This window comes from Misgurnus anguillicaudatus, chromosome 25 (genome assembly GCF_027580225.2).
Source record: "Misgurnus anguillicaudatus chromosome 25, ASM2758022v2, whole genome shotgun sequence".
Lineage (NCBI taxonomy): Eukaryota > Metazoa > Chordata > Actinopteri > Cypriniformes > Cobitidae > Misgurnus > Misgurnus anguillicaudatus.
In genome coordinates this window covers 16,828,414-16,845,333 of record NC_073361.2, presented here as the reverse complement: position 1 = coordinate 16,845,333, position 16,920 = coordinate 16,828,414, and the positions used below count along the sequence as shown (strand labels likewise).

At 41.1% G+C, this 16,920-nt stretch overlaps 1 protein-coding gene across 5 annotated transcripts in view; it reads right to left on the bottom strand.

The window, feature by feature from the left end:
* ncoa2 (nuclear receptor coactivator 2) overlaps positions 1-16,920 on the bottom strand; it is a 96,715-nt gene that overhangs the window by 57,593 nt on the left and 22,202 nt on the right. For all 5 annotated transcript variants that reach the window (XM_073863755.1, XM_073863756.1, XM_073863757.1 and 2 more), the window contains exon 2: positions 14,534-14,622. The gene's annotated coding sequence lies outside the window, so the exon portion shown is untranslated. The remainder of the gene's footprint in view (positions 1-14,533; positions 14,623-16,920) is intronic.

Sequence of the window (16,920 nt, the reverse complement as noted above, 5' to 3'; positions counted from 1 at the left end):
TGAAAAGCGCAACAGTGCCTGGTATCAGACACTCTTCTGCAGGCAGAGGGAGGGGCTGGGCTGTGTTTCCTACCCTCCACCGCCACTTTCAGAGTGTGCTTGTAGCAGCTAGGAGGCTGCTCAGGTTGCAGCAACAATACAATTTGTCCAGTTAAAAGTTGTTCTATCACTGAAATAATTTTAGAGACATTATTTAAAGGTAAAAAACTACATAGTGTTGCTTTAATAATAGCAAGGAGCGTTACTAAGTAGCAAATTACCCATGTGACAAAGCCTGGAGTATAGTATGCTTTTTATGTGTACGCGAACGTACATGCACAGTAGGACGCACCGCCTTGTACGTGTACACAGACGTTTGTTGCATGCACATGGTGACAAAATGGTCTACATAATATATACTCCTGTAGGCACATGCGCGACCCACACATACAATGTACGCAGGGTTTCAAAAATATGGCGGTATGCGTACAAGTACGCGTGCACTCTTCTGGTGATGCATAAAAAAATTTGACCATACTTCGGATTTAGTAGAAAAAATGTGCACGGACACATAGCAAATAGGTCACTTAAAGGAAAACACCACGGTATTTCAATATTTTACTATGTTTTACCTCAACTTAGATGAATTAATACATACCCATCTTTTTTCAATGTGTGCACTTTTAATCTTTGTACAGCGCTTCTTGAATTTATTTTGTGCCACCATACTTGTGTAAATACTCATCTTTAAATAGGGAAAATATGGAAGTGTTTGGTGGCTTCTAAATTCATCCCTGTTTGAATCCTAAGAAATGAATGGGGCTAGGCTAAATGCTAACACAGTCAAGACGCGCTGTACAAAGATTAAAGGCAGGATAGGCAGGAATTATCTAAAAAAGTTTTTACAAATTTGTTTAAACTGTCTTTATAACATAAGTAAAATGTAATTACTCTGAAAAAGAGAGTATAAAACTCAAGTGTCTGTAGAACTCACACATCTGTTTTAAACACAGCTCATTATTTCCATTCAGGACGAAACAAATGATTGGCTTGCGCAACTATCACTCTCTCTCGCGACCATGGCACCACCCCTGTTGCTACAGGATCTGCCCACACATGCGCACACCCGATTGATTTGAACGTGCATGAGGCACTCTAGGAAGAGCAAAAGTATTGCAGAGAAAGAGCATTCAGAACTTACAGTACCTGCATATGCAAAGGCAAACAAGGCAAAAAAAAGGAATAAATGAAGAAATCAAACAAGAGTAAATATCGCGTGGCTTTTCCCCGAGTCGACAATGTGGTAGCGGTATTGTCTCCGGAGTGTAGTCCTCATCAGAGTCAACAATGCTTTCATCACGGAAACTCTTACATGCAAAACACCTTATATGTTATGAATCTTCCAGAAAATTCACCTTCATCACAGTGTAACTGATGGTAATGAAAAAAACGTGTATCAATGCAACCTGTTTTTAGCTTTGTCTTATAAATATAACTAGCTCGTTTGTTACCGAATCAAACAAAATATATTTTAAACTTTACTAGTATCGATATGTTAGCTTAATAGTGAGTCCTAAAAGCCATCCTATTTGTTTATATTCATAGTGATAAAATTAGCTGTATTATTACATGTGATTCTGACATGATGTTACTACATGCACCGCGCTCCTTCCTCTCGGCTCGTCTGAGGTAAATGCTTCTCCCAGCAGAGCCGGTCGGCGTCGCGCGTTCATGTGTTTTGGGGCGTGGCTTTAGAAGAAACTCAGAAGGGAGGGGGTGGAGTGAATGGAAATAATTAGCTGTGTTTAAAACAGTCATGAGAGGTCTAAAGACCCTTGATTTTTATACTCTCTTTTTCAGAGTACTTACCTTGTACTTATGCATTGGTATATAAAGACAGTTTAAACAAATTTGTAAAAAAGTGTTTTAGACTTTTTTTTAGACTTAAACCTGCCTACTTTGCCTTTAAGTGCATGCATTGAATAAAGATAGGTATGTATTAATTAATCTAAGTTGAGGTAAGAACGTAGTAAAATATTGAAAAACGGTGGTGTTTTCCTTTAATGTAATGAGAACTCGGAAAGAGAAATTCTGTGACTGTTAGTTAAAAACAAAACTGACTTATCTATTGAACAAATAATCATCTAATATGTTCACATACAAAGTTTCTACACACAGTTTGTACTCTAAACTTTTTTTGGATAAACGTAGTAGAGCTGTTAACTCGACATTAAACATTTTCCGACATTTACAGCCTGTGAAGTAAATTCCTTGGAACGAATTGCATTCGACGTTCCAATATAAACATATAAATAGCACATGTGGGATAATTGTCACAATTTGAAAATGGTGGACCTATTTTTAAAAGCTGAAACCACGGTCTATTCCACTTAGGGAATTATTCATTCAAAAGAATTTCGCATCATTCACAAGGTTTTCGCTTTTAAAGCCAAACACAGGTGAGAGGAGAAAACTCTCGATGTGCAAAATCAAAACATCGGGTCAACAGCGAACGTGCACTTTGTAGTATGGATAAGACCTGTTGTGCGTTAGAATTCGTTGCTAATGAAAACGCCACCCGTCTCTTCTCTGGGGTTTCATTTGCAGTGTCTGAGGAGTAGGAGGAGAGACATCAGGCCAGCACGTTGGTCCGTGTTCAAGCCAGGCTGACACACACACACATACAGCATTACGTAAGTCTCTGCAGCTTCGCTGTAGACCTGCTGGGGGAGTCAGAGCTGGAATGAATGTGAATTGCTATTGAATCCCTGCTGGATTGCAATGCCCTACTTAAACCTAATGACGCCGAGGCCAATCACAGCAATGCCTCCAGAGGACGAGACCAACGCTGCTCTATGGTAGATGGACAATGGACACCAGTTACTAGACAAGGCGGCGACAAAGTTTCTTTGTGACATTGTAAATGTTTAAGTACGCTAGACGTACTTAATCAAGTATGCTTCTGTCAATCACGTGCCTCATTCTGTCCATCCAGTGACACAGCCTAGACAATTTTCTGTGTCCTATTAGACAGAGGACACCACTGCATTTGTGAATGTAATTGTGCAAGGTCATCCCTTGCCTGACTGTTGCCCGGGTTGTCAGGATGTGGGTTTTGTTTAGTAGTGAGACTTAGTGTACACTTGGAATGTATTGCTTTATAGGGCATGCAGACAAACAGGTTCTTGCATTTAAAAACAACTCAACAATGCAACAAAACATCCAAAATGCATTAATGAAATGCACATATTTCTCCTTACAAATACAGCAAAGCACCCCCCTACTATTTATAGTTTGCCCTCTCTATTGCATGACACAATTTAATTAATTGTTAATAATGGGTTTCTCTTTAAAACCACCAGCGTGGACAACCACTATAATGAAAGGTTAGATAGTTAGACATGGTGGGTAATGATTACAAAAGCCGAAAGGGGTTACAACAGGCGGCTTTCAAATACTATCAGCTTTCCCCGCTGTGTGAAACAATCCGATCGGCTGACGGGGATTTAACACAGATGGCAGGGACCAAAGTGCGAAAGATTAAGAATACCAAATATCTAATATAACAGACAGAACCAATAAGCAGTTTGCTGATAGATGTATAAGGGAGACCTCAATAAATCCACTTCCTATATTAGTGGTTTTTCAAGTTTGCTTGGTGGCGCAGATGTGTCTACTGTATTATGTAAACAAAAATGTCCAACACTGCAATATGTTAATATTATACAGGACCGCACATGCCCAACAGTAAGCAAAATTAAGGGTTTTGTCATCACTTACGCTTCCTCAAAATATTAAAAGTGAATGTACAGCGTATTCAACATCAACACGTACAAAGAGAAGCATTTTATCTTTAATAAGCCATTTTTTTACTACATTTGCATGATTACAGGGTTGCTTGCAATTTAATGTTCAACACTGCATTCTTGTTTCCCTTCGGTCCAAGGGCCTATAGCACATCGACCTAATTCCGTATCACGCCTCATCCATCGAGAACCACTGTCCTGAATCATTCCAGCATATGAAACTAAATATTTTTCATGATATAACTGCTACGTAAGATATTTGCAGATACCCAAATGAGTTTATATTAAGAGGTCCTATCGCACACTATTGTTTAAGACCCATACGAACAGAGTTTTAAGACTGCCGTCAACACAAGGACACTGTACTGAAACCACAGGTTTGAGGCGACTGATAAGATCTTTACTGAGTGGGTGTTCTTAAAAAGGAAACTTTCTTCCCTTTCTTTAATCCCTGTAAATTACAAGTTTTTAATAAATTGTTGATGAAATTCTCTTTGATAATGTACGTGAATTGGATATAAATCACAGTGGTCTTTATACTTGTGCCAGGCTGCTTTTGACAGGTTTACAGTTAGCAGATGTCCGGCAGGCTGCGCGCATCACCCACATACGTTCAAGAGTGACTCAGAGATGGTTTGCGTCCCTAAGGCTTGGGAGGGGATTGTCAAAGGCGTCTGATATTCAGACACACCCCCGCAAATGTGTATAATGTTTAGGGAAATTGTGACCGGCTTGGGTTTAAAACTCCTGGTGAGAGACGTCTGTGAATAACTCATCAGGGTTCAAAAGGATCCAAAATTATTAATTTAAGAGGTAAATCGTTGTAAAATAGCAAATGAAGACCAAATTAGAAAGTAGAATTACACGATTTGTGACCCTTTCATTTTCTGACCTCATTTCTTAGCCTATATTAATTTCCTGTGTAAGCTCCGCCTCTTCCCTTTGGTGTTCCTAATAAGGAGAGCTATTTATAAATGTGACCACATCCCATAAAGACTATTTATATTCATCTTAATCTCAAAATAAATGACCCATTCATGGACATCCAAAGTCTTTTTAAATGTCACATAAAAACACAATGAAGACTTCAAAGTTTACACTTGCCATGGCCAAAACTGCACCATGATGCCAATGCTTGCTATGCTTCTCAATCAATTACGGTGAAATGTCGCTACATCCATAAGCCAGAGGGTGCTGTAACATGAAATAGCTGTGCATAATATCGGCTGTGTGATTCAGAATAGTTATCCGCATTACATTCTAATGCTAATGTGTTTGGGGTGGTTGCCAAGGCATTGCTATGCCAGGCCAAAGCTGCATGACCATCGCTGCGCCCGACATCGCCTACTTCGATACTATATAGTAGGCACTAGACGAATTGAGTAGTATGTCCGAACTCATAGTATTCAAAAAACAGTAGGTGAAAAGTACCTGGATAATCTACTATTACTGGGAAGATCCTGAAATGTTCATTCGATTGACACTTTACTATCCAGTAAACCCTCGGGAGAGGAGTTATCCAATGAAGAAGAAGAGGCGTTGTTTTATTCAAAAATATCCAAAAGCGCTAACATCATAGATATGTAGAAAGGCTAGATGTCTCCCCCGCGTTGCTGGCCAATTGAGTGGAACGTCTGCATTTGGTGGCCATCTTACCACAGGCAGCTCGCTCACTCGTAGCATTGAGTTTTAATGGTGCAGGTACTTTTAAATGACCATAACTTGCTTAAATTTCTAGCGATTTTCAAACAGTTTGGTTTGTTAAAAACGTCAAAGATGTACCTATGACACTGCATACTTATACAAAAAAAAAAATCATGAAGCATGTTAAAGCATCCAGAATTATAGCAACGTTAATAACGTTTGTATGAAACCAAACCGTTTAAAAATTGGTAGAACATTGAGCAAGTTATGGTTATTTAAAAGTACCTGCACTATTAAAACTCAATGTTACGAGTGAGCGAGCTGCCTGTGGTAAGATGGCCGCCAGGTGATGACGTTAGAGACTCCGCCGTAACCCATCTAGCCTTTATACATACATATGGCTAACATGGCTCTTTTCAAATGCAAATACATTTATTAAACAGCTGTCCCTTCCAGGTAACAACTAAATTGTTGTTATGATGACGTATGTCACTTGATGTATTAACATGGCGGATGTAGTATGTCTGAATTAATAAATACTATCCATATTCAGTCTATATAGTACATAAAACAGTTGATGAGTATGTACTTAATCTAATTCAGGTCCTACTGTCACAGTATGCAATTTCGAAAGGAGCGCATGTTGCTGTGTGTCGTCCCTGACGCCAATTAGGCCATTAGGAGGCATTCCTAATTCAGGTTGTCCAAGCAACCAACATGTAACTGTCCAATGCAGTAAGTGATGAAAGAGAATGATTTGAGCTCACTGCTTCACTCTCGTCGCTCCCGAAAGTCGTTCATCATTTGGCTGAACTTTTCTCAACTTTGTCAAAATCGCAGGCCATTGTACATGCTAACTTAAACTAGCATTGCTAGATCTCTGAGAAGTTTTAACAAGCAACTGGTTACTAAACAGACTGTATGCCTGTCTGTCTATATGATATATGTGGCCACGAACATAAAGTTACATAGGTGCAAATTTGCTTAAGTACTGTAAAGCAAAGTAGGCTGTCTAACAAGTTGGTGCCCAGAATACTTCAGCAAACAGGATATTTTCTTACATAACACCAAAGCTATTTAATATTAACAAGTTGAATGAGGGAGATCACAATGTTCAAATGGCCACTCTAGTCCCGCCTCCTAGTAAAAGAGCCAATCGTCAAAGAAAATAATGATGAGTAATTAAAAAGCATGTGTTACTACCAAACAAAACCACAAAACAGGCTTGACTTGTTTAATATTAATGAATCAGTCATAAAGGCAGGCCACAATCAGCTGCTTCAACCCAGTTAACTCTTGTTAATTACAGTCACACAATCAGCTCAATATGTAGCATGACCAGCTTCTGGAAACCCCTGTGCTTAAAGCAGGTCACAGCTGGCAGAGTGAATTCGGCATAGCCCACGACAGGCCTGGAGAGGCACTGATATGGAAGCATTAATTATTTACAGCAGTAGAAAAAGAGAGGGCCAGGCAGACTGTGAACAGACTGCTGCCGCCCCACGCTCGACGTGAGCCCATGTCAGAGCTCCACTAATAAACATGACGGAGGAGACAGAGAGAGATAATGAGAAGCACTGACACATTTCTCCATCATTTACTCACATTTGCAGCTCTATAGTTTGCATACGATGGATGACAGAGCGGCCAACCAATCAGGTGATGGAATCAAAGACCCTTTAGGGAAGTCGCACCACTAGGAGGCCAGAGTTGCATTGTGCCCTATTCATAGTAATATGAATGTTTAATTCTGTTGTGTTCAGTGTCTTTAGGGGAATCTGGTGTGGATGGTTCTGATTCCCCAACCCCATGTCACCATTAAAACCATATGTCCATCATTTAAAAAGATGTAGTTTTGTCCACTGTAAATCTGTGGAAAGACTATGTTTTTAATGTTTTGTCTATAGAGAGCTAGAGAGCGAGAGAGAGAGAGCTATAGAGAGAGAGAGAGAGAGAGAGCTATAGAGAGAGAGAGAGAGAGAGAGAGAGAGCTATAGAGAGACAGCGAGAGCTATAGAGAGAAAGAGAGAGAGAGAGAGAGCGTTGTAGAGCACGCTATAGAGAGAGCTTTAGAGTGAGCGAGAGCTATAGAGCGAGCTACAGTGACAGCTATAGAGCGAGCAAGGGCTATAGAGCGAGCAAGGGCTATAGAGCGAGCAAGGGCTATAGAGTGATCGAGGGCTATAGAGCGATCGAGGGATATAGAGCCAGCGAGAGCTATAGAGCGGGCAAGAGCTATAGAGCGGGCTATAGAGCGAGCGAGGGCTATAGAGCGAGCGAGAAAGCTATAGAGAGAGCGAGAAAGCCATAGAGAGTGCGAGAAAGCTATAGAGAGAGCGAGAAAGCTATAGAGAGAGCGAGAAAGCTATAGAGAGAGCTATGGAGAGAGAGCTTTAGAGCGAGTGAGGGCTATAGAGCAAGCGAGGGCTATAGAGCGAGCGAGGGCTATAGAGCGAGCGAGGGCTATAGAGCGAGCGAGAGTGGGCTATAGACCGAGCGAGGGCCATAGAGCGAGCGAGAGCGGGCTATAGACCGAGCGAGAGCTATATAGCGGGCTATAGAGCGAGCAAGGGCTATAGAGCAGGCTATAGACCGAGAGAGAGCTATAGAGCGAGCAAGAAAGCTATAGAGAGAGCGAGAAAGCTATAGAGAGAGCGAGAAAGCTATAGACAGAGCGAGAGCTATAGAGCGGGCTATAGAGCGAGCGAGGGCTATAGAGCGAGCGAGAAAGCTATAGAGAGAGCTATAGAGCGAGGGCAATAGAGCGAGCGAGAGCTATAGAGCGGGCTATAGACCGAACGAGAGCTATAGAGCGGGCGAGGGCTATAGAGAGAGCGAGAGCGGGCTATAGACCGAACGAGAGCTATAGAGCAGGCGAGGGCTATAGAGTGAGTGAGAGCGAGGACTATAGAGCGAGCGAGAGCTATAGAGCGAGCTATAGACCGAGCGAGAGCTATATAGCGGGCTATAGAGCGAGCTATAGACCGAGAGAGAGCTATAGAGCGAGGGGTATAGAGCCAGCGAGAGCTATAGAGCGGGCTATAGAATGAGCGAGAGCTATAGAGCGGGCTATAGAATGAGCGAGAGCTATAGAGCGGGCTATAGAGCGAGCAAGGGCTATAGAGCGAGCGAGGGTTATAGAGCGAGCGAGAAAGCTATAGAGAGAGCTATAGAGAGAGAGCTATAGACAGCTATAGAGCAAGCGAGGGCCATAGAGAATTATATATAGAGAGAGAACTATAGAGAGCGAGAAAGCTATAGAGAGAAAGAGAGCTATACAGAGAGAGCGAGAGCTATAGAGATAAAGAGAGCTATACAGAGAGAGCGAGAGCTATAGAGAGAAAGAGAGCTATAGAGAGCTGACAGTTTCTTGTTCTCTCCTCCAGAGAAACCATTTAAAGTCCACAGGGATGACACCCCACTGCTCACATTAACACAACAGAGAAGAGACTCTCTATCTGGGACAGCTGTAGAGTTATGGGGAGTTTTGTTTGTTTGTGATTCAACAGAACTAAAAATACAATGCTTGATCACTGACACGAAGCGAACATCTAAAGAAGATCATGTTTTGGAGGGAGTTTTACTTGTCCAAATAAAAAGGAACTGCCGCCGAGCACATTGGTCTTACAGCAATATTTACCTGCATGCATTTGGACGACGCTTTTACTCAAATCGACTAATAGTGCACATCTGTTGTACATTTTAGATACATAGTACAGTTTAGGTCCATTCGATGGTATCGAATCAGTGACCTTGTCGTTGCTAGCACCATGCTCCCACAAAGGCTAAAGAATGCAACACAATGGAAAGCCAAAATTGTTAAACTAGTTTTGCAACTTTGAAATATGACATTTACAAGTTAAAATGGATTGTCCCGTCAAAACAAATACTCATACTAGGAGGTACAATATGCTTTGAGTGTTTAGATAAAAGCTGTACAATGAATCATGAATTTATAATGTTATTATAAATCTGCCACCATTAATAGACATAGACAAACGACATTTCTAGAGAAACACATTTGTCTCTTTTAAAAGCTCTATTTTTAGCTTAAACAAAAACTCTGATGTTTTTTCCTCGTATGGCAGCTTTACATTGTGAGCCAGCCTGACAGCTGTGGTGTCCGCTTACAAAATGAACTGACATCCTTTTGTACATCCTCCAATCAGGACTTTTAAATCAGATAACAAAGTTACCAGTTTTGACACTCAACCAAATGCATGGTAATAATGACATAATGTTGGAGAAGATACAAAAAATTAATGTGAATATAAAATGAAAATGAAAGGTCACACTATGCAGTACAAGTAAACAACAAGTAAGACGTTTCTAGCTATGAGATTACTATTATTAGTTGAACATTACACAACCAGAAAACAATATGATGTACAGAAATGCACCTCAAAACTGGGCCATGAATCATTGTGTGTGATCCACCAAACAGAGATGTTGAACAACAGGTGTGACAGCAAATGCCAAAGCTGTTTGTCGCTTATTTAAATGAAAGAGTCATTTTTCTTAAGCACATAATTGCAACCACACACACTTATTCACATCCCTGATGGTGTCAGCCGCAGTTCCTTGTTGCTGTAAACTTATCATTAGATGATAGGTGAGGTAGATGTTTCATTAAACATTTTGTGTGTGTGATGTCACTTCATGTATTTATATAGTACATTAACTTAATAACAATGCCACTGTGTTCATGAGACCACCCACCCATGGCTGAAACAGCCCACCAAGTTAGTAATTGAGAGACATCAATGAGTGTTGACAAAGACTGTAGACATTAACAAGAAGCAACTGTGCCGTTACTATGAATGGGAAAAATGCAGTGCTCAATATGGCTGCCCTACTGAAGGAAGTCCCACCTTCCAGTAACAAAGCCAATCGCTAAAGATTAATGATTCTTAGGGGGAGGGGCTCTGGACAGCATTGTGAACTTGCCAACCTTTGCACATGCTTAATAGCAGGGTCAACCTATTAAAAATGTTATTTTAGAGCAATTTGTGATGATATGGGGCAGATGTTGCATGTTGTTTTTTTTCTGACCCTAACAAGCAGTTGGTCTTCCTTAATTCAAGAAGATTTGACTGAAAACCTGCCAATATGCATCACAAATATGGTTGCCAAATGTAATGACTTTCCTTAAATGGTCTGTGGTCCAACGGGACCCTGTGGAAGTGAAGGTAAAACCAGTCGAGGACATCTCCAAACACAACTGTTGTATTAAACCATTATGAGTGCACCTCCACCAGGCTAACAGTTTGATTTACTGCATTGCTTGCATCCAACTATTTGACTAAAGACATTTTACCCAAAGCACATAGCTCAGTGATGTAAGGTTACCAATGGGACTCATGTAGGCATGATGGGACTTGATCCCCCATCATGTCCCTCCAACAGACTATTAGGGACATCTAGAATCCACAATATTTGTGGATAATATAAACCATTCTGGGGTAATTCACAAAGGATGCTTCATACTTCTCACCAATGTGAGAAAAACGTAGGCAGGGTAGGAACAGATGAGATTGGCAAATGATTCATCGATGTCCTGTGTTTCCTTATTAGAGAGCACCTTATGAGATGAGCACATCGATAGCAGAGAATGGCAAGTTATGAGATTGGACTACAGTACAGTAAAATCATGTATAAAGGGAAATATACAGACATTCTTGCATAGGGAATTTAATGTGGTGTTAGCGCAGAAAAAATACTTGATAACGTTTATAATCAATTAACTATTTTCTCTATTAGTTTCATCATTTAGAAAGCCACGTTTATGTGGTGCAATAAACTTCTACATCACCACAAAACATAATTGCCTTTCAGTGGGCTTGGAAAATCCCTACATACACCCACACAAAGTAACAAGTCAAAGAATCGGCTGACTTTGTCAGGCTGATGAAGTTGTCAGAAAAGCCCTTGGTGTGCAGAGCACATCCGCTGATGGGTTGAATATCACAGTAAAGAGACGACTCCTGCCTGACAGGAGACTGACAGTCTGGGATCTTCAAAATGAAGACTACAACTTTAGGTTTGCTTGCAATTAAACAAGGTGGAAAAAAATCTTTACTGCTATTTAATGTAGCAACTACAGCACTGTACTAGGACTGAGTACTCTATAACCAAACCAAAGATCTGAATTTAAAGAGTCAATCTCTTGTGGTTTTAAAATGTAGAAGATAGAAGTTAAATTTTGATCCCAAATTCTGCATCTCCAGCTGTGGGGTGGTTGCCCCGGTTTAGCTTTGTGCCTGCTGAAGAAAGAGTCGAACTTGCCAAACAAACCCCAGCAGAGCAGACGTCTCATCAGAGGAGGGAGCCTCAATCCATCATTTCTTGGAGCAGACAAAGAGCAGCTTGCAGAAAATCTCAATGTACCATCCCTGTAATCTTGTGGCTTGAAAAGCTCTGACGAATCATGGCTGGTGACACACCCTCTTCTGCGCTTCTTCTGCATTGGTTCACCCCAGATATGTGAGGTTCGGGGGTCTTTGAAGGGTTTGGGTAATGAGTAACCTATCAGTCAAGAACAGTGTCCCGACCTGACCCTCGAAGGATCGGTCTATATGGTCTTGCTGGCGATTCGGGCAAAAAAGCATTGCATCATAATCATACATTAAACTGTGCCGTGTATATCCAACTTCATTTGATGGCACGGAGCCCAACTCCAGCTCAAAGGTGAAGCAAGTTAAATATCGGGCTGGGGGTAAGGTGGCTCATGATGCCAAAACACACAAGTGTGTGTTGAGTTGTTGCGAGCAACCCACAGCTATTACCCAACATTACTGATTACAGTGCGGAGAGATCCCTAAGGCCGATGGGGATTGTGGTTATGCAGAACAGATGGGCCTTTATTAGCAGCGAGTGTCTGGGACAGATTTGCAGGAGATTCAGTGTTTACAGCCTCTTCAGCTGACGATAATAAGAGCGAAGACGAAACGCCAGCTAGTGAAAATGGCAGTGGCAGGAAGTAAAGGAAATGAAACCAATCAAGGCAATGAATGATGTCGATACAGAGGAATGGACAGAAACGCAGTGTGTGTCGAAGACTTGCTAGAATATCAAAAGACGAGAACGTCGTACCAAGGAAATGCAAAAAGAGGAGAACGGTTAAGGGAATAGTGGGTGGGTGAGCTTATGACTGAGATTGAGAGAAAGAGAGAGAGAGAGAGAGAGAGAGAGAGAGAAAGAGGAGGAGGGGAGATCGACATTCTCTCCTCCCCAGAGCCGCAGGCCTGGTCTCCAGCCACTGTCCCAGATGGCTCGATTGCTCAGTACAGAGAGAGAGAACGAGAGAGACGTCCTCACCGCTCATAAGCTATACAATTACCGAGAATGTAATGGTCTTAAAGTGGCAGCATCAGACAGGACCGAAAAGCCAATGTCCATTTACGGAAGCCAATCGCATTCATGAATCTTTTAAACTGACAGCCACTTCAAGTTGCCACTGGGACGGCATTGTATAATAAACACATTAAGCAGCAAACGTCGGATTCCCGACCAGCTTGCAGGCACGGGAAGCCAGCAGCTGGAAACCAAAGAAAGACGAATGGATTTCCCCGATCGGCCCATCAGAAGATCCGGCATTGACTAAAAGGAAGCCTGTCTGTGCATTCTGAAATGCAGGGTTAACTGTATTCCCATAACCGAAAGTGTAACGGGGGGTTAAATGTCTGATGCGTATTGATGGGTTTTAGGTTACAAGAGGCACAGAAGCAGTGCGAAAAATCAATAAACTTCTCCAGAGCATGCTCGGTGGGAGGGTCCGCGTTCTTCAGCTGACAAACAGAGATCGGAAAATTAGATCCTCCGTGAGCTTAAATACCACCTATCTGCTTCCTAGAAATATTCTTAACGGATACGTCCGAGCCTCTCTCGCTTAATTATTAAACAATGAGTTTATGAAATGGAGGTATATTAAAGAGCTGCTTTACATTGAAGGCTTAATGTAACAACCTGCATAAAACAATATCAAACATAGTGCATGCCCAGGGAGTTGAATGTAGGTTTTAAAGGTTCTTTACTCTAAGCTACTTGATCCAGTACAAACCTTATGTTCGTGTAGCAGATCAAATGTTAATTGTTCGATACCAAGGGAACATATAAACATCGAATGTACTGTAAGTAGCATCTGCACAATGCATAAATCTAAATGTTATCAAGTCATGCATGGTTAACAATTCGAAAGTGAGCCAGATTTCTACATACAGGACATGCCCCTTTAAGAACCACAGCAGGGACACGGACGTGCCAGAAGCACGTAGGGACGGCGCTTAGAAGTTGACACTGCATGCATCATAAACACTCAGCATAACCAGACTCTTCTTGCCCTGCAATTTTTTTCTTAAAGGTGCATATCACAACAGGCCATGCAATACAGGAGAGAGAGAGAGAGAGATAGCACTGTGTGAAAAGGGGCTTATCCTCACTATCATCTGCTCCTAATGACAGCTGACAAACTACTAATGCAAATCCCATCTGAGCAGCCCCACCCCCAACCTTCCCCACACAGGGAAGTCCAGCCCCGATTCCCCTCCCCATCCCTCCACGCACAGAGCATGAGCCATGCTCCAAACTCCGCGGAGCGAGTGCTTGTCTTTTTAACCAACAGAATAGGCTGATGCTTAGTCACATGACAGAAGAGCGGTGGTATGGACGGAGCAGGTGGGGACTGTGGCTTCGACACAGCCAAACACATGCTCACTGCTTTCGCTCTGAGTGTCAATATGAAAAGTTGTAGATTCAAACTTCTGACTGATTTCACAAATGATTGCTAATAATACATGTGTAACGAAATATCAACCACAGAGGTCTGGAGGAATGCACTGGGTGAAATAAGGAAACAAATGGAAATGATCTTAAGGATGCAAACAAGAGAAAACAAGGTTCCTTTTTTGCTCTTCAAACCAAACACAAGCAGGAAATGACGTAGGACCTCCCACGCAAACCACATCAACTCACTTTCATTTGTTTCGCAGTATATCACACAAGTGTTTTCTGCATTTCTCCTCCATGTAGTTTCATAAGCACCCACTAGACATCCCATGTCATGAGTGTATTAACCCAACAATTGAATAGAGAAAGTAGAAGCTCACCTTGGCTTTAGTCCAGACTCGGCATCAGGGCATTTCTGCAGAGGTGGCACCCGTAGAAATCTTTGGACATTATTCACTTCTCACTGTATCTGTGGAGGAGAGCACAACCATCCAGTTAGGATCTCAACCACCAAGGGTCAGAATAGACATTTACTTATTGGGAAGTGGTAAATGCAACATATTTACATTATAATATTTAACGAATTGCTTGTTTTAGCTGAAGATTTGTCATTTATGTGTCTGGTTATTTATAATATAAACACAACACAGCTGCTGCTGCTACAAACAGAGGGAAGCTCAATGGGATTTCTTAATAGTTGTATTGCAGTGCTTGTAATTTTTTTTAAGCCGTACACCTGAAACAGCTGTTTCAAGACAAATCATACTTTATGCAAAATTACATTTATCACCTGGACAGGTTATTACCAAGATATGCAAGATTCACACATCTATAGTTTCTACAAGAAGTAAAAAACACCAGCAGGACTTTCAAATAAAAGCAATAAGTCCTGGCAAGGCAAAACGCATCTGCATACCGTTTTTCTTTTGCCGCTACAAATGCACAACTACGATAATACCTGAACAATACACAATCCTATATAATGTCAGATTTCGATTCGATTATCTTGTTCACAATGTACGTCTTTGCAAAGCTGCGTCGGGACATTACGTATCGTGAAAAGTAATAAACGCAACTGAACACCGCGTGCGGCATTTGAGGAAATAACCTTCATGTTTTAGGCCCCGCCTCCATTTGACCTCAGTGGAAAAAACAGTGGCCCCACAGATTGTACGACATCACTTCCCTGTCCATCCTGCAAGAGCGGGGCCCTGTCAGCTGCAAGCGTGGCACTTGAGCTTTCCTCTTTCAGTTAGCTATCAGTGAACTAAAGAGAGACAGCTGAGCATTCCCAGACCTGTCAAACAAAGTGTGGCTATTCTTAATAACAACACCTTACCGGCACCGGCCGCAAGAGCTGTGATACTTTTGTGATACTTTGGTGTCAGTGAGCAGACACAGAGGTCACTTTAGATACCTAGGATCAGTGTTTTTGGGACCCATATATGGTGATCATAGTTTGTATTATTGTTTACAAATTGTATTTGGAATATATTGATCATAGAAACTGATGGAAATAATTTTGTAATAGTTAAAGGAAAACACCACCGTTTTCCAATATTTTACTATGTTCTTACCTCAACTTAGATGAATTAACACATACCTATCTTTTTTCAATGCGTGCATTTTTAATCTTTGTATAACGCTTCTTGAATGTGTTAGCATTTAGCCTAGCCCCATTCATTCCTATGGCTCCAAACAAAAGTTTTATTTTGTGCCACCATACTTACTCGTGTAACTACTCATGTAAGAGTCTTAAAATAGGGAAAACATGGAAGTGTTTGGTGGCTTCTAAATTCATAAATACTAAAGAGAGAGACGCGCACATCCAAACACTAGCAGGTGCCGGAATCCAAAAATACAACTAAATAAGACAAAAATGGAATCCGCACACTGAACTCACAAAAAATATATTGATTTATTCAATCAAAGTAACGTTTCGGGCTACCGCCCTTTTTCAGACTTCAACAATAAAACATTTAAGCTCATACATATACCCACTATGGGTTACCTGACTAGTCACATGATTAATTACAATAACTTTTTGCCAGATTGTATACCCGATTTTAAATATTTTTGTGTAAAGGTTCTGACAAACAGTTCCAGTTTAAAGGGATAGTTCACCCCAAAATGATAATTTTATTATAATTCACTTTTCACGATTTTTTAGATATTTTTTTATGAAAACCAGGAGGTTTTATTTTCTATCCTATTGACTTCAGTTAGTTTCACAATACGTTTCCCAGAAAAGAATGAAGACATCGCCAAAAAGGTCCATGTTCCATCAGTCGTTCAATAATAATATTATTAAGCGACGAAGACACTTTTGTACACGAAGTAAACAAAACAAACGATTTTATTCAACAATTTGTTCTCCTGCTTGGATGTTCGGAGCGCATTCGCAACCAAACTACGGCGCATGCTGCTGGCGTCACCTACTGACGTAGTTGCCAATGTTTTTTTTATAAAGCATTATGCAAACAATACTCAAACAGCCCGTGTATAGATGCGCAAATTACTTCTGTGTTGGTATGCTGGCAACTACAGTCAATGGGACAGACAAAAGCCTCACGATTTAAATCAAAATATATCTAAAAATGTGTTATGAAGACAATCAAAGGACTTGGTGGTTTAGAACGACACAGTGATAAGTGATTTATGAAAAAAATATCTCATTTTGGGGTGAACTAACCATTTAAGTAGATAGAAGCTGTATTTGAAACCTGGGTGTTCCCAAGATATATGCCTTTAGCTTTGTGTACACTTG